The following is a 24,262-nucleotide window of genomic DNA, read 5'->3' as shown; positions in this document are numbered from 1 at the left end:
TTTTGGAAAAATACCCGACTTGTGAGTCTCCTAAGTAATGATGGTTGGTATAAATTATAGTTTTATATCTCCAAAACAGAGTCTGAAATTTCTTTATACTCCATACTATGGCCAATAACTCTTTCTTTGTTGTGGTATAATTTAACTCATGTTTGCTCAGTGCTCTGTTGGGAAATGCTAAGATATTGCGGTCTTCTAATGTCAGATCCCACACTCCCTGAAACAATTCACAAGAAATTCCATATTCCAATGCATCAGTACTAAATGTAAAAGGCTTATCCATTTGTGGATGTTCCAAAATAGGTGCCTCTAGCAACGCTAACTTAATATTATTGAATGCTTCCAACTGTATTTTGGTTTTTGTTTAAGAAGTATCAATAGCCTTGGATTGTTCATAGGTTGCCCCCATATGTACCGCCTATAAAATCCTGCTACACATCAAAACAATCTCAATTGCTGGTTGCTACATATTCCTTTGCTTCAGGACACTCTTTGATAGCACATGTTCATTCTGGTTCAGGTTTTATCCCATTTATGTGTACCAGATGTCACACTCTGCTTTGCTGAAAAGTGATTTAGAATGCTTAATTGTAATACTTTTAATGTAAAACCTATCCAAAATTCTTGTTAACAGATTACAATGTTCATCCCAAGTCTTTGATACTAGTAATATATTCTCTACATACATAATTAACTTTTTAGCTTCTTCAGTTGCCACATACAGCCGGTGGGATGTTACTTATCTGTTTGTTCTATTACAACATGTATTGTATTATATGTATGACTTTGTCTATTGCCTTAATGGCCCAACAACAAGAAAATTATTCTAGTCTATTCTGTTTGGCTTTAAGTTCAATTACAGTTTCTTCCACTCTGTAACCATGCGTCCAGTATGCTGGAAATTTTAGCTGCCTCCAGAATTTTTCCTCAGTGATACTTTTCAGTAATCTTGGCTACAATGAGGTGTTCTGTTCACTGCATCATGGTGGCCATTGCTGGTGACCTCTCTGCAATATCTTCCAGAAATAAACGTAAGTACAAAGGTTATACTCTGTTTTCTGTAATTATTTATCATCATTGTTGTTGTAAATAGATCAACAAATTATGTTACAATAACCTAACACTTAATTCTTAATTATTTCCAAGAGTAAACTATCAAGTCTAGTCAGCTGGACACAGGAAAATCTCTATTTCGATGACCAGTGGCTAAAACCTACAATTACAGTGCTCGTTTATGACGTCCATATACCATGCCATTATCAAAAACTATTTGAAATAATACAAAAATTTTGTTTGGACCTGAAAGGGTTAGTAGATCTTTACCTAAAGCTGCATGCAAAACTCTATTGAATGTGGCCAGTGAACTATTTCATCCAACTGGTAACACATTAAATACAAATACCTTCATACAAAAATCTGTGTATTTTCTTCAATTTTTGTCAGTTATGACATGCCAATACCCCAAGGTGAGATCTATGGAATTCAAATACTGTGCTTGTTTGAACTTTGACAATAATTCATCGATACAGTCTGGTCTGTCTCATTCCATTTTTATGTCGTTATTCAACGTATGCATGTCCAGGACTAACCTGACTCTGACGGTAGGTTTATGTACTACTACCAGGGGATTATTACATTTACTAAGACTATGTTCAATAATATCGTTTTTGAGCAATGCCGTTTGTATATTCAGCAGTACAGGATAAAGTTTACAAAAAACAGAATCCTTTATCTTAAAGCAATATATATGTCTCCAAGAACCCCTGGTTTATCTGAAAACAGCTTTCCATACCATTACAATTTGATATCAGTCCTCTTATTGAAACTTCCTGGCAGATTAAAACTGTGTGCTGGACCGAGACTCGAACTCGGGACCTTTACCTTTCGCGGGCAAGTGCTCTAACGACTGAGCTACCCAAGCACGACTCATGCCCCGTCCTCACAGCTTTAATTCTGCCAGTACCTCATCTCCTACCTTCCAAACTTCACAGAAGCTCTCCTGCGAACCTTGGAGAACCAAAGCCGTGAGGACAGGGTGCGAGTCGTGCTTGGGTAGTTCAGTCATTAGAGCACTTGCCTGCAAAAGGCAAAGGTCCCGAGTTCAAGTCTCGGTCCGGCTTACAGTTTTAATCTGCCAGGAAGTTTCATATCAGTGCACACTCCGATGTAGAGTGAAAATTTCATTCTAGCCACCAACCTTATCTCATATTTTCCATTACTTATTACTCCACTATTCCTAAACAGTAGTGCATAACAATTATTGTTGTAATTAAATGTCAATTCTTTGGCTTTAAAATCTGAAATTACTTTATATGCATCAAGCCAATCAATGCCAAGCAATAACTGATAATTGACATTGGGCACTACTAAAAGTGTTTGCAGAAACATAAAATTCCCCAGGATTAAAGGTAATCTTACATCTTGTTTGTACTGTTTTAGAAACTTTAATACTAATTATGTATACTCTAGTCAATGGAAGTGTAGAATATACAATCTGGGGTCTTACATCATTAATAATGACTCTGAAGACATAAGATTTCACTTCATGAGTCAACATGCTCTCTTTTGATGGTTTATTTCTCCCAATACTATTGATTTAAAATTATTCACATTGTGTTCTAATTGTTGTTCTTCTAAAATCCACTCTTTCACTTGAATTGTTTGCATAAAAGAAACCAGCTTGGCACATTCTGGATGACAGCCCAGGTTCCAGGACGTTGTCCATTTTCCACCACTATCACTGGTTATGACACTATAATTACACTGTTCTGTGGATTACTATTGCTTACAGAATTTGGAACCAGTGTGAGCTTGTTTGAGTTTTTGGATAAGTGCTAAGTTTTTTGCCCCTTTTGTGTCTTATTTTTGACTATCCAACAAACATTCATTTCTGTATTCTTCTGAAATCTATTGTTATTAGTGCCTGCTATACTTTTGTCATAATTTTGATTCGTGCTTGATTCTCCATGACTAAAATCACCTTGCTCTTTGTTCATTGCATCTAGACTTTCCACAAATGTCAACAAATCATCTATTGTGGAGCATCCCCTGTACAAAATCTTCTTTTCAAAACCTATGTGAGGTGAATCTCCTCTATCAGATTATCTAAACATTTTGATTGTGTTAGATGTCATTCAATCCCAGGAACTGTTATAGTATTTGGTATTAAACAATTCTAACTTAACTTCTCTTGAATTCCCTGCAACCAGCATTTTCTCTTCAGCTTTTCCTGAAAATTGCCCCAGGATGCAAACTTGTCAGAATGGGTTATTCCTCATTCTGCCACATCATGTACTAAATTACTTAGTGCAAAGTCTATCCATTTTGTGTCTTACCATTTTTGTGGCAAGGATCTCGAAAATACTCTCAGAAAGTATGTTGAGAGCACATCCCCATCTGGCTTGAACTTACGAAAATGCTTAGAGAAATTCATGGCACTCCCTAATTGCAACTCTTCTAATAGATTTAGGTTTTGGGTACTAATCGCTTGTTCTCCTGACTTTAGTGCTTTATCAGGTGCATCCCATAATTTTTAAATTCCTCTTTTTGCCTAGTAGTATCACTCGCACACGTGTAGATACTACTCAAATTTTCAGTCTTTTCTTGAAACCTTTGGTCTACTAAGCCTGTATGTTTTCCTCTAAACTAGTTGTAGATTCATTTGACACAACAGTGTCACCAGACCAGCATTTTGATATGTGTGCACACCTCAGATTCATTCCTTTACATCTTTATGTTATTGTGCCACAAATTCTCTGACCATCTCCACATTTCCATGAAGCTCCTTAACATATTCATCTAGTTCCTTCCACACTAAGATGTACGGTGATGAAATCTCTCTGTATATTTCTTCAGAAAAAATCATTTGTTGCAGTTCTGTAACATGCTGACCTTGCTCCTTGATGACTGTGGTCACCTCTTCCTTCCGTAGCCTAAGACTTTCATCAATAATTTTATGTAAATTTTGGATTTCCTCACTTAACTCAGTTATTACTCTTCTGTTACTTCTTTTCATTTCTTTGATCCTTTGGAAGTGTTGTAACGGTTTTTCATCCCTCATTCTAGCAGCTTCCTTCTCTCTCTTTCTAGCCTCTTCCTGAAACACTAGGAGTCACTGGAGATTGACTGATTCCATTTTCCTTGTAATTTTAGGCATACACTAAGTCACCAGTTGAATAACGACTGAATCCTTTTATGACATCTTTCACAAAATACTCACTTAAACAATACTGTGCTCCATTAAGATATGCCATTCCAAACAAATGGCAGTATGAAAACTGCTCATCCAGAGTGGTGAGAGGAAACTGTGTCACAGTGTCAACAATCTGCATCACAGTGTCGCGGGACTGAATGGCACAGTAGCAGGCAGTTGCACAACATGCAGCTTCTTGTGTCACACCACAGCAGTTCATTGCACCCGTTCTCGGCTTAACGTGAGCAGCATCAGTGTCACCACGGCTTTGTCAGCATCCTAACTGTGCACGCTGTCTTGCAGTACCGACTACAGCTATCCGATATTTGTAGCCACCTTCTTCTTAGTAGTTTTATGTATCAAAAACTCTGTCACTTCTGTCAGTGACTTCTTATTTGGCAACCAAAAATCACTCTTTATGGCTACTAGCCTCTTGTTATTTTGTAACTAATGTAGGAGGTTGCCCTTGGCAATGCCATATCTCTTAAAATTGCCCACTTTAAACTGTTTACATTCTTCAAAATTCTCTTCTTCTGCTCTCATTCACTTGAAACAGTCTGTCTAACAGTCGACACATGTCATGTTTATTATGTACCCTGATGTTGCTGGGCTTCACCGTACTTAATGCCAGATGTAATGCTGCCTTCTCTTTGCTTGCTGGATTGCTGTATGTTAACACTGGAGTGATGGTCGCCTGTAGTAATAGCTGTGATTTGGCTGCACTGGTCAGTTCTTCCTACTTGACTTCTTACAGTGCTTCTTTTCCAAAGTGTGAGCAGTTCACTGAAAGTGAGTGGGGTTTCTGCTATCTTTAGCACTGTAAATTATGTCCCAACAACGACTTTGCTTTAAGCACTATTTTCTTCCATAATTACACGTTTACAATTCACAAGCACATGACTATAACCCTTAATCTGGACCTTCACTCAAAATTAACCAGTCTCTTTTGTGTCTTTGCCACTTCTACTGACGTTCTTGGAGTGGTCTACTTGCGTATTCTATGATGGCCCCTCCAAAGTACCCTCAAATGGCGGCACCATGCAATAGTGTGCTCCATTAGCAAATAGAGATGCCTGTTCATTGCTCAGGCTGCACACATAGGTAGCGCCTTATCTCACTTGATTCTGTACAAAGAGACACCTGTTGTCAGTGTACAGTTTCTGCAAAGCCCATCTAAGCTATATGTAATTCTTGTATTTCATTCACGCAGCTATCCTCCATACTTTGACAAGCCTAATGGTGTGCCATGGCCATTTCCATGGAAATGTTACCTGACACTGCTGTTTAACTATTCCCGTTATCTTACTGCTCCTACTGAAGGCAACGTTAGAAAGATACCAACATAAAAATACAGGCAGCCAAACACTTGTGCATTTCACTTCCACATTATTTCCTGGGCAGGAGGCTTCCCTATTTCATAACATTAATTCATATTCATTATTAATCATTACATCTAATGTATGTGATATCTTCATATCAATATCACTCTACAACTTCCACCTACATCGCTGCTCTACAGAAGGTGACAACAGAATGCAATACGGAGGAGCGTGTGGTCAGCACACTGCTCTCCCAGCTGTTTTGTAGACTTTCCAGAAGAACCATTTACTTCACAATTGAGGAGCTCCTCAAGTGATATCTTGAGGCTGAGTGCACCCATATAAGTCCTTCAACAGAGGAAAAATCCTTGGCAGCACCAGGAACCAAATTCGGATCCTCTGCATGCAGTATTCTATGCTGACCACTCAACTATGGAGGTGTACAGCAGATTATAAGTGATGGCATGAGCATGTTAATCATAATTCTTCATTAAATTACTGTGCCCGGTACATTATCATTGTGTAATCCCTCATCAGCACTAGCACTGAGTTCCAGTTTATTTTTTCTAATGTAAGACATATCACACATCTGTAAAACATCAAACAACACTTGCAAAATAGAAGACATTAGCTGAACACTGCAGAAGTAGGAGATATAAATTATAAGAGAAGGCAGAGAGAAGAAGGTTCAATACTTTCATCCCACAGTCTGCTAGGTCACACAGCATCCTAACATTTCCAGGTGCAAATCATAGCAGTGACTTTATGGTGCACCTGTAGACCAAGTGCCACTTACTTTCACTAGTAATCTGATGTACACAGCCAGGTTTGGGCAACATAAAGAATATGGCTTTCCTTTCAGGTCTTACATGCTAGTGTAGCATCTGTACCTGGTCTTGAAACGAAAACTCATTCCTACCCAAGCTTTAAAAATCAAATATCACTTCTCGGTATACCAATGGTTGTGGTTCCTTGTAGGTGTGGTGTAGAGTCACAAGGAGTGGAAAACACAAAGTAAAAATGAAATTGAAGAAATACTATGACTAGTTAGTACACACTGTTTGTGCTAATGCACATCTTCCCAGCTACAAGGTTCTGGAAGAGATGCAAAGCTCTATCAATTTTGAAATCCTCCTCTGTCTTGATTTGACTGTCCCTGCTCACAATGTAGGTTACTACCACAGTGACCAGTTTCTTTACAATATATGTAGTAAGGGTCATGGGATGCACCAGCTGTATGTCCCGGTCACTTTCACCTCTGGCAGTTTAACTTATTTGTAAACACGTGGCACAGGTCATTACTGCCTGATGAAGTCAAAACAAATTGCTCAACTTTCTCACATAATAGCACAAGCTGAACTGCCTCGTACAAAGTGGAAGGTGATGCAACTTTGAATTCACCTCCAACCTGCAGATTGATACTGTTGGCAAACAAATCTATTGCTCTTGCCTCCACTTTCTCTCTTAATACACCATTTCCAGTGAGTCTGACTCCAAGGAATACAAAATTGTACAGATCCTGAACTATGAACATATCAACTCAAGCCTCTGTCTCAGGGTACAGAATTTATTTCTTGCCTACATACACAGGATAGAGTAGCATGGAGAGCTGCATCAAACCAGTCTCAGGACTGAAGACCACAACAACAAGAAGACAATCACCATGTATGTACCTTTGCTGGCCTACCATCAAGAACTGAAGATGTCACTTTCAAATTGTCACTGAACACTGATGGTTTGGAAAAGAATAATCTGCCGGATAGCTTGAAGTCAGATTGGGAAGTTTATATTTGTAAGGTCCAATTACTAACATGTTGCAGATAATGGGGCTCTACAGTTCAGTATGGGGAAAATGCAGACTGATCTATTAAATGAAATTTCAGTTGCAAAAACCAACTACATTCAAAGACAGATGAAGGACATTAAAATGGATATAGACGGTGTAATTATGAGGAAGTTAGCTCAAATCTGAACGATAATGTACAAAATTAGAGATGAAGAATGCCTCATGGATGAGAAAACATGTGATTTTAAAAAGTCAATGAAGCTAAAAGTGGAAAAGGATGCATTACTAATTCAAGGGTGGTGTTAATAATTGTTTGCTGAAGCCGAATGCACTTTTGGGGGAAACACGAGATGTACTTCACAATATGTCTAAGAGAACTGTAAATTGGTCTTTGCAAAAACTCAGTTGGGTTTGGAGGAGATGAGCTTGAAAGTAGATGTGTTAGTGATGGATCGGGTCTTCACTATAATAAATCTACCATGTGGTGGACCAGGATCTTCAATATGCTTTCGTAACAAAGGAAAGAATCATCTGACAGATTTTCTTGCAGCAGGTAAAGACAGCTGCACACCAGGAATGTCTCATGTGTGAAAAATGAAACTAGTGGAAAGCAATTAAAAAGAAAATGTGCAACAGTAGGCAAAATTGTTAAATGACTTGTTTACCAGTTATGAGGCAGTTGAAAAATGTTTTGTAAATAGCTTCTGGAGTTAATCAGAACCGATAAAACTTCAAACAAGTTCTTAAATAAGCCAATTTATAGACACAGCAATAAAATAATGAGAAAGTTTCATGTATGTGAAATGACTAAACTGATGCACAAAACTTGACCGCTGGATGTTCTAACTGAAATTACAATGATCAAGTGGCGATTTCCAGAACTGATGCAAAGGGACTTAATACACACCACAACCAACCCAGTAGACAAATTCTTGGATATTTGTAGCTTCACCAGCAGGCAAAGGAATGGGAACTACAATGTAAATTTTACTTAAAACACAATGAATAAATCCAAAATATTTCACAGGCACAGAAGTAAAAATGAAAAAGTTAACATAGGGGGAATAATGAGGAAGTAAATTTTAGGCAATATGACAAGGAGTAAAGGTTCGAACAACCCACAAAACAATGGCGACATAGCCACAACAGGAGAGCTGAAAACTAGATTTCTCTGCATTTCAGGTCCAGATATGTCAATCTAAACCAGTATGGAAAAGGAGAAGATAGGTAGCAAATTCGAAAAATGTAGTCAGTTAGAAAGGAAGGTTGAAAGTATGAAAATGGAGATTGTAAAGGAGGGCAATAAAGCAGGGACAAATCAGATCCAAAGTAACAGCAAGGAAAGAGAAATACATGGGAAAGGTGTATCAAATGACAAGAAAATAGGAGTAAAAGATGTATCTGATTCAGGGGATGATGAGGCTAATGGTGGAAAACTTTTGAAAAACAATATCGGTATTGGTTTCGAGACCAGAGGCAGATACGACCTTGGCAGAGATTGACCGTAATCTCATCTCATTGAATCAGACTTTGAATGATGAAGTCAAAATAGATTGTAGTACAAAAGATCTAGACATAAATAAAATAGAAAGAAACTTCCACATGGGAAAAATATATTAAAATGTGCCTATCTACTGGCGCTTTCCCACTTGGTAAGTCTTGGAATCTTTGTTTTTAATAAAAGATCTAGACAGGTATACTAAAGATGAATGGTGTTTATGTAGTCAGAATTACAGGCATCAGAAGGGTATTTCAGAGTTTGGAAAGGCTAAGATAAGGAATGAAACTGATAACAGAACTAGGTGTGGCGGAATTACTTCATGAATTATTGAAAGGAGATAACAAGGCTCAAGACTCTTTGACAGAGGAGATGAATATAGCGTAGGTGCACAAAAATAGAAAAGAACCCATGAAGAGAAAAATGTTTGGAGGATGAAGAAACAGAAAATATTCAGCCAGTCTTAGAAATCGATGTTTGTGACAAGAAAATATGTACACTTATAGGTTCTGAGAGCAAGGTATTGTCAATGTTCAAAATTTGTTACATAGGCTAATGTCCAAGATATTGGTAATTATTTATGTCACTGGTGTAAAAACTAGAACTGCAACTGTTGGGTTGGACATATCTGTAGCAAAAGAAATGTTAGAAGAATTGCGAAATCATTGATTTCAGTTTAGAATGATTTGCTTTATTGTGAAAATATTAATAAAAGATGCTGTGTTGAGCACTGATTTTATGATGAAGTATAGGATAGTACTAAGTTATAAGAAAAAATGGTTAAAATTCGAACAGGAAGGCAGAAATGAAGAATAGAATTCAACAGGAAGCTTGGTGGCAAACAGAAAACATTTAACAGTGCATGATGTACCGGGTGATCGAAAAGTCAGTATAAGTATGAAAACTGAATAAATCATGGAATATTGTAGATAGAGAGGTACAAATTGACACACATGCTTGGACTGACATGGGATTTTATTAGAACCAAAAAAACACAAACGTTCAAAAAATGTCCTACAGATGGCGCTTCATCTGATCAGAATAGCAATAATTAGCATAACAAAGTAAGACAAAGCAAAGATGCTGTTCTTTACAGGAAATGCTCAATATGGTCACCATCATTCCTCAACAATAGCTGTAGTCAAGAAATAATGTTGTGAACAGCACTGTAAAGCATGTCCATAGTTATGATGAGGCATTGACGTCAGATGTTGTCTTTCAGCATCCCTAGAGATGTCGGTCGATCACTTGCGACTTAAGGTAATCCCAAAGCCAATAATCACACGGACTGAGGTCTGGGGACCTGGGAGGCCAAGTATGACAAAAGTTGTGGCTGAGCAAATGATCATCACCAAACGACATGCGCAAGAGATCTTTCACACATCTAGCAATATGGGGTGTTTTCTTTCTTTCTAATAAAACCCCATGTCATTCCAAGCATGTGTGTCAATTTTTACCTCTCTATCTACATTATTTCATGGTTTATTAAGTTTTCAAATTTATACTGACCTTTTGATCACCCCGTATATACAATTATACATGAAGTTATTAAGTATTACATGCTTAATATAGAAACATTCATGGGATAATTACGATTTGTCTTGTGGTGATTCTGATAGTGCTAACAGGACTGTAAAGAATAAGGAGGCACTTATAAATTCGCACCAGAAGGTATTACAAATAGTCGGCATAATTTGAGAAGTGTGTAGTTTGGCGAAAATCAAGAGGTTAATCAGAACAAGTAGGGATAATGAGAAGCTAATGTAACTCACTTGTTTTTGTGTGTGTATAATAGTAATTGTCATTTTTTTTAGTTTTAAAAACTTTCAACAGATATAAATGGTTACTTAAAATAAATGAAAATCCAATTCTATCAATGCATTAGTTGCATTGCCTCTTTTATGTGTCAATTCCACTGCAGATGGTGTGTAAAACACGAATTTTGAGGATTCCTACAGACTTTGTATTCTGGAGGCTGCTTTGTGATCCAATTTTGACACAGTCTACATCATCTTTGCTGATGGTGGGTGCAGAGTGACACACACATGGTTGCAGTACCTAGCATTGGGTACCACATTCATCACCATAGGATGTGCAACTGGAAAGAGTAGGCAGAGCAACACCAAGTGCTACAATGAAATATGTGATGTGACGTAACACGATGGGCTGGTATAGATTTTGCAAGTAAGGGAATGCTGAGAGTCAACAGTCATTTGCATAGAGGAACACCATTGCATAAAAAACATTTCATCATAATATTAAAATTGCTATGTCTTTGTGTAAAAGTATGCAAGTTTAATTCTGTAGGATAGTGTATTTATAAGTACTGGATCATTCTGCAGTTAGTACAAATGCTTGGCACCACTTCAGTCTATTTGCACTACTGGTCAGACACAGACACAAATAATGCTAACATCACTGGTGCGCTAGGTGGTACTGAATGTGTCCTCTAACAAATCAAATGTAGCATTAAGTGGAAAATTTGTGACATGGTGAGGCTGGAGAGAAAACATTATGCTGTCACCAGGATTTATCTGGGGAAAAGTGGGAAATATTTCACTGCTGCAGTGAGGCACAGAAATGTAAACAATAAAATACACACGTTAACGAGTTCTGTATGGATCACAAGAGCAGCAAAAGGAGCATAACCATTACTTTGAACTGCAGAAGGATGCCAGGGATCTTTCCCTTTCCGGAAATGTGTTCAACATCGATTTAGTATAGGAAACTGTTGACTGTTGGTTGGTTGGGTGTGGGATTGAAGGGACCAGACTGCTAAGGTCATCGGTCCCTTGTTCCACGATAAAATCACACAAAATAAAAACTGTCAGTCGTTAAAAACGGAGAACTGAGACAAGGGACGACACAATACAAGACAGACAAAGACCAGACAAACGGAACTAAAATCACACCGAGTGTGAAGGTGGTTGGCCGACCATGAAAATAAGGAAAAGCCAACCACCAAATGACATTAAAACCCACAGTTTAAAACCACAGGCCAAAGGCCCAAGTCAATACAGGAAATAAAAGGACAAACACTCAAATCACACGATAAAAACCCCCTGCCCGAATAAAACTCAACACCAGGTCCGCCATAGCAACGTCATCACATAAAAGGGCAGGGAGGGTATCAGGCAGCGCAAACGTCTGCCTGAGTCCTGTTAAAAGCGGGCAGTCCACCAAAATGTGGACCACCGTCAGAGCTGCCCCGCAGCGACATAGCGGTGGGTCCTCCCGGCGCAACAAATGGCCGTGCGTCAGCCACGTGTGGCCAACGCGCAGCCGGCAGAGGACGACAGAGTCCTTCCGAGAGGCCCGCATGGAGGAGCGCCACACACCGGTCGTCTCCTTCACCACCCGAAGTTTGTTGGGCGTGGGCAGGGTGCGCCACTCGTCACCCCAGGCACCAAGCACTTTCTAGCACAAAAGTGACAGGAGATCACACTCCATAAGGCCGAGTTCCACAGCTGGTGAACTCACTGCCTGTTTAGCCAGCGTGTCAACCCACTCATTGCCCGGGATGCCGACATGACCTGGGGTCCAAACAAAGACCACGGAGCGGCCGCAACGGGCAAGAGCATGGAGCGACTCGTGGATGGCCATCACCAGACGGGAACGAGGAAAGCACTGGTCAAGAGCTCGTAAACCACTCAGGGAGTCACTACAGATGACAAAGGACTCACCTGAGCGGGAGCGGATATACTCTAGGGCGCGATAGATGGCAACCAACTAGGCAGTGTATACACTGTTCCCGGGTGCCAGCGACCGTTGCTCACAATGATCCTCTAGAGTAAGAGCGTAACCAGTGCGACCAGAGACCATCGAACCTTTGGTATAGGCCACGGCAGATCCGGGAAACTCGGCAAGGAGAGAAACAAAGCAGCGGCGGAGGGCCGGAGGAGGGACCGAGTCTTTCGGACCCTGTGCCAAATCCAGCCGAATGCATGGTCGGCGCAAACACCAAGGGGGCAGACGGAGATTGGCCCGGAAAACAGGCGGGAGAGGAAAAAACTCAATCCCACACAGTAGAGCCCGGATGCGAACCGCGATCGTACACCCTGACCGGGGCCGCCTGTCTGGAAGATGGACTATCGAGTGCGGGAACAGGAGACGGTAGTTGGGATGCCCTGGCAAGCTACAAACGTGGGCAGCATAAGCGGCCAGAAGTCGGTCGCGCCGGATCCGCAATGGAGGAACACCAGCCTCCACAAGTAAGCTGTCAACAGGGCTTGTCCAAAATGCTCCTGTGGCGAGTCGGATCCCGCAGTGATGGATGGGATCCAGCAATTTCAACGCTGATGGCGATGCTGAACCATAAGCCACACACCCATAATCAAGGCGGGACTGGATCAGCGCTTGATACAGCCGGAGAAGGGTGGACCGATCGGCACCCCATCCGGTGTGGCTAAGGCAACGGAGAGCGTTTAAATGCCGCCAGCATGTTTGTTTAAGCTGCCTAATATGAGGCAGCCAAGTCAACCGGGCATCAAATACCAGTCCCAAGAACCGATGCGTCTCTACCACAGCAAGAGGTTCACCGTCAAGGTAAAGGCGTGGCTCAGGGTGAACAGTGCGACGCCGGCAGAAATGCACAACGCAGGTCTTAGCGGCCGAAAACTGGAAGCCGTGCACCACAGCCCACGACTGCGCCTCGCGGATAGCGCCCTGCAGCTGGCGCTCAGCAACTGCAATGCCAGCGGAGCTGTAGTAGAGGCAGAAGTCGTCTGCATACAACGAAGCTGCGACGGACGATCCCACCGCCTCAGCGAGCCCATTGATCGCAATTAAAAACAGGGAGACACTGAGGACCGACCCCTGTGGGACCCTGTTCTCCTGGACCCAGGAGGAACTATTGGACGCAGCAGCTTGCACGCAGAAGGAACAAGACGACAGAAAATTCTGAATAAAAATCGGGAGCGGGCCCCTAAGACCCCACCCATGAAGTGTGGCCAGGATGTGATTTCGCCAAGTCGTATCGTACGCCTTCCGCATGTCGAAGAAGACGGCATCCAGATGTTGGCGGCGTGCAAAGGCTGTACGGACGGCAGACTCTAGGGAGACCAGATTATCGACGGCAGAGCGTCCTTTACGGAACCCACCCTGAGACGGAGCCAGAAGGCCTCGAGACTCGAGGAGCCAACTCAACCTCCGGCTCACCATATGTTCTAGCAACTTGCAAAGAACGTTGGTGAGGCTTATGGGGCGGTAGCTGTCCACCTCCAGCGGGTTCTTGCCAGGTTTCAACACGGGGAGGACGATGCTTTCTCGCCATTGAGACGCGAACACACCCTCAACCCAGATGCGGTTGAAAACATCTAGGAGGCGTCGCTGGCAATTCACAGAGAGGTGTTTCAGCATCTGGCTGTGGATGCGGTCTGGCCCAGGAGCCGTATCAGGGCAATCAGATAGGGCACTCTGGAATTCCCAGTCGCTGAAAGGAGCATTGTACGACTCCGCGTGGCGCATGTGAAAGGAAAACCTCCAACTTTCCAACCGCTCTTTCCGGGAGCGGAAGGCCAGTGGGTAATTCGTAGATGCGGAACACTGAGCAAAATGCGCTGCTAACTGGTCCGCAATCGTGTCGGAGTCAGTACACACCACTCCATTCAGCGAAAGCACAGGGACAGAGACAGGCGGCCGATAGCCATGGAGTCGCCTAATCTTAGCCCAAACCTGCGATGCAGAGGTACGGACGCCAATGGTGGAAACATACCGTTCCCAGCACTCCTGCTTCCATTGGCGAATAAGGCGTCGGGCACGGGCACGGAGCTGTTTAAAAACGATGAGGTTCTCCAAGGACGGGTGCCGCTTATGGCGTTGAAGAGCCCGCCGGCGATCTCTAATCACCTCTGCGATCTCGGGCGCCCACCAAGGCACAGTCCTCCGCCGAGGGGACCCGGATGAACAGGGAATCGCAGATGCCGCCGCAGAAATGATGCCGGTGGTGACCGACTGAACCACCGCATCAATGGTGGCAGGGGAAGGAGGTGCGATAGTGGCGAGAGAGGAGAACAAGCCCCAATCAGCCCTATTCAGAGCCCATCGGTAGGGGCCAAATTCATACTGCTTACAAGTTTATCAAAATCATGGTTTACAGACAGCAGAGTTGTATCATCTGCATACATATATGTCTTTACATTAATATTTGCCGGTAGGTCATTTATATGTATGAGGAATAGAAGTGGTCCTAATTTAGATCCCTGTGGCACTCCGTGTTGAACCTCAAGTGTGTTTGACACATTACTTCCTGAGCTTACTACTTGCTTCCTATTATTAAGGTATGATTTGACGAGTTTTAAACTTTTGCCACATATTCCATAATATTCGAGTTTAGAGAGTAAAACAGAGTGGTCAACACAGTCAAAGGCCTTGCTCAGGTCACATAAGGTTACCTGTATGTGAGCCTGGTCCTCAAATGCTGCTAAAATGTCACTCGCTAAGAGTTCTATGGCATGTATGGTTGACCTTTCTTTCCTGTAACCAAACTCAGCATATCGTTTAGTTCTAGGTACTCATAGATCTGCTGATACATTATGCCTTCAAAGACTTTGGCTAGTGTTGGAATTAGTGAAATTGGTCTGTAGTTAGCAGGCTCAGCTTTGCTTCCCTTCTTAAAGATTGGAGTCACCTTGGATAGTTTGAGAGAATCAGGAAAGACCCCTTCTCTAAGACACAAGTTTATAGAATATGTTAATGGTGCTGCAATGTAAGGTATTACTTCTTTCAGTAAATTGTTTGACATATCATAAATATCTGTACTATGTGAATTTTTCATTTCTTTGACAATTTTGATAACTTCGTCTTGACATACCTCTTTAAGGTGTTTCAATGAAGGTCCGGCCTGATTATGATTTCGGTTTGCAGTCTTAAGATAATCTATATGCGTCACATTGGGTTTACTGATCAAGTTTTTTATTTCATCTGCACAGCCTACAAAATATTTGTTGAATGTATCTACTGGTATTGGGACTGTCTCATCAAAGTTTCTTATTTGACCTTTAACAGTCTTAATTATTGTCCAGGCAGTTTTGCACTGGTTTCTACTACTTTTTATGAGATTAGTGTTGTATCTTTGTTTAGCCAATTGTAGCTCTTTCTTATACATTTTTTGCGTTGATTTCAAGATCCTTAATTTCTTTAGAATTAATTACTTTGCCTAGGCGCTTTAACAGCATTAGCTTATTTTTTAGATTCTCCAACTCTTTCGTGTACCACATTTTACCCTTTCTTGTTTTGTGATATTTCTTTGGTACAAGATGAGCTTTTAAAACCCCTATTAAGTAATTGTGGAATGTTTCATACACTAACTGCGCATTAGAACCACATGTTTGAAATAATTTGTCCCAGTTAGTTATGTTTAGTTGGTGTGTTAGTTTTCCGAGATTGTTTTTTGTTAGTATAAAGGTATTGCATTTTGATATTTTTTGTGTGGCCTTGTTCCCATTCCTTTTCATAATATGTCTTAATTCTACTGTTAGGATAGAGTGGTCAGAGAAAGCAAATTCCTTTACATTGGTGGAGTAAATATCACAAGTACAGTTGACAAAAGCATTGTCCAGGCACGCTTTTAGTCTTGTCGGTTCAGAATTTACATGATGGAAGTTGTGCTGCCTTAGCATGTTTAGTAACTTATTTACACTTGGTTTGTTACATGTTACATCAAAGCCTGAATTAAAGTCTCCCCCAATTATAGTTACATATTGTTTCCACTTTGTTATGTGGCAGAGTATACTGTCTAACTTACCTAAGAAAGTTTTTTCATCTGAGTCAGGGGTATGGTATATACATACTAAGATAAGTTTCATTACATCACATATGATTCCAGCAATTTCAAAGTGTTTCTCTTCACATGCCCAACTAAGATCTAGTGGTCTAAACTCTATTTCCTTTGAAACGAAGATAACAGTACCTCCTTTGCGGTACTGAGATCTGCAAAAACTGTTTCCATGTGTATAGCCTTCTGGTACATAGTATTCAATTTGTCCTGGTTTAAGCCAATGTTCAGATAAACATAGGAAGGAGTACTTATTATGTGGCATTGCCTCCTCCAGTATTTCAACTTTACTTTCAAGACCCTGAATGTTTAAGAATATGATACTACTGTTACTTATCTGTGAGTTTGCAGGCAGTTTTTTCACATTTTTGTCTTCTTTTTGGCTTGAAACCATAAAAAATTATCACTAAGTGGCACAGATGTATTTTTCCTTTGGCTCCTCCTTAAGCTGCACTGTACTGCTACTGTTGCTTCCTTTTCCACCGCTATACTTGGTGATGTGGTTACTGCTGCTGGTGAAACTTCTGCTGGTACTGCCTTTTCCACTACTGTTACTGGTGATGTGGTTACTGTTGCTGGTGAAACTTCTGCTACTGGTGATGTGGTTACTGTTGCTGGTGAAACTTCTGCTGGTACTGCTACAGTTACTTCCTTTTCCCTTGCTGTTATTGATGATGCCACTGGTGACTGTGATACTTCACATGTTGGCACAGATGTAATTTTTTCATCACAGAGTGTATCTGCAGATGTTTCTTCCTCATATGTTGTAGGTGCACTTTTCATTTCTGTTGTCATTGGCAGAGAACCTGTTGCAGGTAGTGCTATTTTCACATGGGTGTCCACTCCTGCAGTTTTTATCACCTGGAGAATTTCTTTGGCCAGCACTTTCTTGCCTAGGTTGTTTCTGTGTAGTCCATGTCTAGTAAAATGCTCTCTTACTGAAGTCGTCGCTTCAATGAAAGTTGTGTGCACAAAACTGCTACAAATCTTCCTGAATTTTCGATTTGTTGCAATGATTTCTCTGTTTACACATGAGTTTTCTGTTAAGTCGTGCCTATGGGGAATGTTTACAACAAATACTTTCTCCTGTGAAATTTTTCTTAGCGATTCTTTCAGTGCTCTTACAGCAAGGCTGCTTTCGTTTTTATAGACATCGTTTGCTCCTCCGATGATGACACAGTTGACGTCGCTTTTTACGGCACTTTCATAGTTTTTCAGCACTTCCCGTAGAGGAGCACCAGGTTTCGAAATTTCAGTCACTTTGTATTACGATTGCATGTCAGACATGATTGTGGCCAGTCCCTTACCATGACTCGTTGATAATATGTATATTTCTTCTTTCTTCTTCACTGTTTCCTTTTTTGTCTCATATTCTGCTTTATTAAAAGTTGCTGTAACATGATTTTTTCGTTTAAGAGTACTTGTTGGTAACGAGTTTCCGCTGGCACTTTTTCGTTCAATAGATCCTTGTGAGCAGTTACCAGCTACATTGAGATTTTTTGTCCGCGATTCTGAACTGTCTGCATTTAGTACATTGTATTTATTCATTAACGGAACACGAAAAATGTTGGTATTTGACACAGGGCGAGAGAATTTCTTAGGCCTAATATATACACACTCTCGTTTGTCTGTTTGCGAGTCTGTGGGAACGTCCATATAGTCAATCAAACTTTTCAGCATTTCTGCGTATTGTCTGGCTTTACTTAAGTCACTTTCCAGTTCTTCCCTCACGCTTATTTCGAGTCCATTTATAATGTGTAAATGCCTACAGTGTAGAGTCTAGTTACATGTGTAGTTGAAGTTGGTGCTGGTGTACATAGAATTGCATTCCTTCAACTGATATATAACTGGCTTACTGCATCAATCTTTCTTGTCTAATTCTAAATTACTAGAGTGTTTGTTCTATTCAGGGCTTTGGAATTTCCAACCAACATTACTTTGGGCATATGTAGCTGTCCTCTTGTCTTTTTTATTTAAGTGACTAACATTTAAGGCTACCTGCTCACTCCTGCAAATTCTTTGTACATAGGCCCTAATCATGCGGAGCTCAGTGGAAACCAATTACCATTTTCCAGGCTACATCCATATACATAGCAACATCAACTGTTTCCTATAGTAATGCCACATTGAATGCATTTCCCACAAGGGAACTGTCCTTGACGTCCTTCAGCAGTTCAAACTAATGGTTATTCTCCTTTGCCGCTCTGGTCTTTCATACAACACTTGTTAAGGAGTGTTTTACTGTTTATGCTTAGGAGCCTTACAGCAGCAGTGGAACATTTACTTAATTCCCCAGTTTTAAGAAATAACTTTTAATGACAGCGTAATGTTTTCTCTCTAGACTCATCCTGTTACAGTATCTCCACTCTATGCTACATTTGATTTATTAAATGACATATTCAGTACCACCTAGCATACCACTGATGTTAGCATAATTTCTATCTGTGTCTGACCAGTAATGTCAGTGGTGAATGAAGCAGTACTACTAACTTAGAATGATACAGTACTCATAAATACACTATTCTACAGATTTAAAATTAAGTGAATTTACATCCTTTTGCACAAAGAAGTAGCAATTTTAAATACTATCATGAAAGGTTTCTTATGCAGTGGTGTTCGTTTGTGCGAATTATTCTTGACTGTCAAACGTCACTTATTCGAATAATTTATACCAGCCCAATCCACATGTTTCATCATAGCACTTTATTTCCATAATAGCCAGTCGGTCACAGCACCTGGCCTTGCTCTCCCTACTCTTTCCATTTGCACTTCTCATGGTGCTGAGACTGGTACCCAACACTTAAGTACTGCAACCATGCATGTGTTATCAACAGCAAAGATGATTTAGAATCTGTCAAAATTGGTTCATTAAACAGTTCCCAGAATACTAAGTCCAAATGAATTCCCAAAGTTTACGCTGTGCACACCGTTCCCAGCGGAACTGACACACATTGTAGGAGCCAATGCAAACTGCCTAATGCTTTGACAGAACTGGATGTTCATTTATTTTAAGCTAACATTTATATCCCTTGATAAATTTTAATCCTAACAAAATGACAATTACAGTTACACACATACAAAAACAATTTCATTACATTAGCTTCACATTATTGCTACTTGAACTGAATGACCTCTTGCCCTTTCCCAACCTCCACATACCTGGAATTATGCCAACTATTTGTAATACCTCCTGGTGCAAAATTGTAAGTTCCTCATTATTCTTTATATTCCTTTGAGCTCTGTTAAGATCACCATAACACAAGACACAAATATCCCATGAATATTTTTAAATTAAACATGTAATATTTAATAATTTTATAATAATAATTGTATATCCATTATGTACAGTTATGATGAGTAAAACAGTTCCTCTGTCACACTGTCTGGGGTAATTGTAACATACAAATGCATTGTTTGTTGTTCGCCACCGAGCATTGCGTTAAATTTTATTTTTGGTTTTCTAGCTTCTTCTCAAATTTTAACCATTTTTTCTTATAACTTATCACTGTCCTAGACTTCATCAGTGCCAAACACAACATCTTTTATTAACTCTTTCACTATAAAGCAACTCATTATGAACTGAAATCAATGACTTTGCAGGTCTACTAACAAGGGAACCTGCTCATCACACCCCTCTCAGATTTTGTAATAAGTTGGCACAGTGGATAGGCCTTAAAAAACTGAGCACAGGTCAATCGAGAAAACAGGAAGAAGTTGTGTGGAACTATGAAAAAAAAAAAAAAAAAAACTGAATAGTCCATTAGCAAGATATGCAACATCAAGGACAGTGTAAGCTCAGGAGCACTGTAGTCCCATGGATAGCGTCAGCAGCTGCGGAATGAGAGGTCCTTGGATCAAGTCTTCCCTCAAGTGAAAAGTTTAATATTTTATTTTCAGACAATTATTATCTGTCTGCCCGTCCGTCCAATGTGAGGTAACTGCGTCGTAGTATGGGGACGTTACACCTAAACAAACATTGAAACACACGACGTCAGTAAACTACAGTGCACGGAAGAGAGAGTATTCCTGGTAACGAGGCTCCCTGGCTGGCAGTTGACTGCTCACCACTTTGGACGAGAGTGCATTAAATACGCGAGATGTATTCCGTGGGCAATATGAATCCAGCAAATATAGCTCGCGACTTCAATAACAAGGTCAATGAATATTTTTCCACAATTTCTTTGACTTTTCTTAATTAACCTTTATCTTTGCTCATTTCATATCCCTGAAGGCTATCTTTCTTGCTGGGCTCTATGAAACATGATGAAGAAATGAATGGAACTGGATTTACGTTTATCCTCTAATTGTCTTTTGTGGATATGAGAAATCAATGAGCACCCCCCACCCCCCGATGACAACACTGGGCCTTGATTTTACTTAAATATGCTATTGTAACCTGGTAATCACTTCCCAAAGAGTTTTGAGCTAGTTCTGATATTACCTCTTTTGTGGCTATTAGCCAGCAATAAGATCTTTTTGGTCTTTGTAAAAGTTTTCTTCCCACACAGACTGCTTGAAACTTCTTGGGTTCTCTGAATGCTTTTGTCCTCACATGTGGAGGAAACAACAGCTAGGCTGGAAACTTCAGAGTTTTAGGGGTCCATGTATCAATAATCAGTTTAAGCTGGAAAAAAAACATTTTGGAACTCTTAAAAGAACTGAATTCAGGTGCATTTGCACTTCAAATCATTGCAAATCTTGGACAGAGACGAATCAGCATGCTGATATATTTTGTGTATTTTCATTCAGCAAGATCATATGGGATAATGTTCTAGGGTAACTAATATTTGAGAAAGGAAGTGTTCATTGCTCAAAAACGTGACTGAAAGAATAATATGTGGTGTTCACCCATGATCAACTTATAGACATCTGTTTAAGGGATTAGGCATTTTGACTACTGCCTGACAGTCTATTTATTCCCTCAAGATGTTCTACATCTACATCTACATCCGTACTCCGCAAGCCACCTGACGGTGTGTGGCGGAGGGTACCCTGAGTACCTCTATCGGTTCTCCCTTCTATTCCAGTCTCGTATTGTACGTGGAAAGAAGGATTGTCGGTATGCTTCTGTGTGGGCTCTAATCTCTCTGATTTTATCCTCATGGTCTCTTCGCGAGATATACGTAGGAGGGAGCAATATACTGCTTGACTCTTCGGTGAAGGTATGTTCTCGAAACTTTAACAAAAGCCCGTACCGAGCTACTGAGCGTCTCTCCTGCAGAGTCTTCCACTGGAGTTTATCTATCATCTCCGTAACGCTTTCGCAATTACTAAATGATCCTGTAACGAAGCGCGCTGCTCTCCGTTGGATCTTCTCTATCTCTTCTATCAACCCTACCTGGTGCGGATCCCACACTGCTGAGCAGTATTCAAGCATTGGGCGAACAAGCGTACTGTAACCTACTTCCTTTGTTGTCGGATTGCATTTCCTTAGGATTCTTCCAATGAATCTCAGTCTGGCATCTGCTTTACCGACGATCAACCTCATATGATCATTCCATTTTAAATCACTCCTAATGCGTACTCCCACGTAATTTATGGAATTAACTGCTTCCAGTTGCTGACCTGCTATTTTGTAGCTAAGCGATAAGGGACCTATCTTTCTATGTATTCGCATCACATTACACTTGTCTACATTGAGATTCAATTGCCATTCCGTGCACCATGCGTCAATTCGCTGCAGATCCTCCTGCATTTCAGTACAATTTTCCATTGTTGCAACCTCTCGATGTACCACAGCATCATCCGCAAAAAGCCTCAGTGAACTTACGACGTCATCCACCAGGTCATTTATGTATATTGTGAATAGCAACGGTCCTATGACACTCCCCTGAGGCACACCTGAAATCACTCTTACTTGTTTGTTGTAACTAGTCCACTGCAGCTGGATAGGCATAATGATATACATAATTACAATATGATACACGTAATTACAATATCAGAAGACAAAATTACATAAAATTATTCATTACTCCACATTACACTTGTTCTTAGCATAAAAAACTTTGCTTAATGGTGCCACCAAAATTTTTGGTCTTTTTCCCTATGATGTAAAATATCCGACAGAGAGAAAAGTTACATTTGAAAATAAACAGAAAAAGATTCTTTACTTAATGTGAACTTGTAACGAGAACATAGAATGACTTGTTCCGCATTATAATTATTAATTATACAAATGCTCCATGGAAAATGTACCTAAATCAATTATCCAAAGCAATGAAGCTATCAGAGACAAGTAGAATGAAACAAATAGATTTGGAGCATCACCTAGATCTTTGTACAGATTTAGAAGGCTTGACGGTGATCCACTGTTCTAGTCTAACCATAATATTACAACTGCAGACTGCAGCTCTCAAAATTGCCAACTCTTCTTGCACTACTATCAAATTAGCACCTAGTTTCAAGACAAGCTGCTTGTTTTTCGAACACTTTGCTGTAGAAGAGACAGTCACTGTGTTTCCAGAAGTGTCAATTAATGGTTGTCATTTATATTGCATTACAACATCCCATGCTGCCATTCCTGATGATTCTGTAGTAGTAGTAGTAGTAGTAGTAGTAGTAGTAGTAGAGGAAGAAGAAGAAGAAATAGTGGTGGTGGTGATAGTAGTAGTAGTTTTAGTCACTTATGGATTTAGTAGTAGTAGTAGTAGTAGTAGTTTTAGTCACTCATGGATCATTTTTACAAGGATATTGGACATAACACAATATTACAATTTAATAAAAATGAAGTAGTACGCATATACAGACATTTGCATACTTACAGTACAGTATGGCAAGGATGCAACAGGTAGTTGGCTGTGGCCTTACAGTAGCAACCACTTGAAATAAATTAGAGAAACCACGGAAAACCTGAATCACGATGGGTATATGAAGATTGGAGCCTCCATCCTTCTGCAACAATTTGTACACTTGTTTATTATAACACTCATGGTAATTGGTTAGACAGCTGTGTTAAAGAAAGATAATCCACAAGGGATTTGTGCAAAACTGTTTGAAAATTGGAATTATTTTGGGGAAAATTAGTTACATAATTTAAGAGTAGCTTTTAAGTTTAAATACTATTGGCATCACAATGAAATTTATTTTACGAGAGAATATGAATAGTATTTATTGGTGAAGATTTTAAGACGGATGTAAATTCTCTCGTCACAGAAACGGAGGTTAGGTTAGTTCACAGCTACTAAACAGTCACGATAAAATGAAATAATCTGATGGTATTCAACTACTAGTTCTGTGGATACTGGCGTTATATTAAACTTTAGTATATATATTACCGGCAACCGCACAAAGCTACCGGTGTTTTCCTAAAACTAAATTTTAAAAGTTAGCTACAGCTTTGTTTTACAACGTCGATGCGACGTATTTTCTCCCTTACACATGTAATCTGCTAAGTACAGATAAACGTGATGTATTGCAATAGCTGTAACTATGAAACTTTAAATAGCCGCGTCTAAACTCTAATTGTGACTAACCAGACAAGCAATTCAGTAATTAGAACCTTGAGTTACATTACAAACCTATATTTCGCAGCAACCTCTATTCAAAATCAGTAATTAAGAAAAATGTCGAATCTGCCGTGCAGAAAATTCAAAGGAAGGGTAGCCCGGAGTAACCTTTGTAAAACGTCGAACGATTTCAATTCCAGCGCTTCGAACATTTCACTAGTTCCTCGTCTCTCATTGGCTGCCGAAAA

At 40.2% G+C, this 24,262-nt stretch overlaps 1 long non-coding RNA gene across 1 annotated transcript; it reads right to left on the bottom strand.

Moving 5' to 3' along the window:
* Positions 1 to 616: 616 nt before the first annotated feature.
* On the bottom strand, positions 617 to 24,262 carry LOC126293460 (uncharacterized). Its single transcript, XR_007552290.1, has 3 exons — positions 24,087 to 24,262; positions 23,331 to 23,460; positions 617 to 1,016 (listed from the first exon to the last, which is right to left on the bottom strand). It is a non-coding gene; the product is annotated as an uncharacterized LOC126293460 (long non-coding RNA).

This window comes from Schistocerca gregaria, chromosome 10 (genome assembly GCF_023897955.1).
Source record: "Schistocerca gregaria isolate iqSchGreg1 chromosome 10, iqSchGreg1.2, whole genome shotgun sequence".
NCBI classification, from domain to species: Eukaryota; Metazoa; Arthropoda; class Insecta; order Orthoptera; family Acrididae; genus Schistocerca; species Schistocerca gregaria.
The sequence above is the reverse complement of the archived record's forward strand: the minus strand, read 5'-3'. Positions and strand labels throughout refer to the sequence as shown.